Source organism: Nerophis lumbriciformis, linkage group LG16, assembly GCF_033978685.3.
Source record: "Nerophis lumbriciformis linkage group LG16, RoL_Nlum_v2.1, whole genome shotgun sequence".
NCBI lineage: Eukaryota > Metazoa > Chordata > Actinopteri > Syngnathiformes > Syngnathidae > Nerophis > Nerophis lumbriciformis.
The window spans coordinates 12,123,479-12,124,598 of record NC_084563.2 but is presented as its reverse complement, the minus strand read 5'-3'; positions in this window follow the sequence as shown (position 1 = coordinate 12,124,598).

Genomic DNA, 1,120 nt, shown 5'->3' with positions numbered 1-1,120 from the left:
TGCAACTTGAATCCGTCCCTGTTCGTGTTGTTACACTCCCCGACAACACACCGACGAGGCATGATGTCTCCAAGGTACGGAAAACAGTCGAAAAAACGGAAAATAACAGAGCTGTTTTGACCCGGTGTTTGAGAAAATGGCGGATTGCTTCCCGATGCGACGTCACGTTGTGACGTCATCGCTCCGAGAGCGAATATTTAATTCGCCAAAATTCACCCATTTAGAGTTCGGAAATCGGTTAAAAAAAAAAAAGGTCTTTTTTCTGCAACATCAAGGTATATATTGACGCTTACATAGGTCTGGTGATAATGTTCCCCTTTAAGAGAAAGCGATTACAGCTATTTGGGATACAACACTTCTCAGACGGCAAGAGAACTTTCCAATGTCCAGGTCAGCTGTGATTCTAATTAGCGAAAAACTCAGTCCATTTGTCGAACGACAGCCAATGAGAATGCGGGCTTCCGTGGATATGATAAATAAAAAAAAGTAGCGTGTGCTTTGTATTACATGGCCGTAGAGGGAAAACTACGGAAAACAGCGAATGCTTTTGGACTGGCAAAGCAGACTGTATCAGTTATTGTCCGCCATGTATGTCACGGATTCAAAGTCTAGGTCCAGAGTATATAAAGTCACCAAAAACGAATTAACAATGAAGATGAAGGGAAAAGAGTGAGAAGTGTCCTGACCAGATATCTAGATCCCTCCTTTGATTGATGCAAAATGTTCTTTATCACATTGTTTACATGTCTAATAAAGATTTGATTAATTTATGATGGCTCAGGTGTGATTCACTTCAATAGGGCACCACAGCACGTGTTTAAGAAATACAAATATTAAGATAATATTTAAATGGGAAATAATAACGTTAAAGTATATCAAAACCAACCTTTGACAAAGTGATCACTGCAAACCCATACGTTCTTCGACTCTGCTCTCTTGGACTGGAGTTTGTGCTGCTTTTCTCGTCGTCGTTTCGTAAAATCTTGCACTCTTTCTCCCTTTTGAATTACCTCTGAAAAGAAATTTTCGGGATTTGAACGTTTCGTACAGTTGAAAACAACACAAGCATAGGGCCTTTTTTCTTAGAGAAAGGCTAAATAGTGCCTAGTACCCTTTGAGA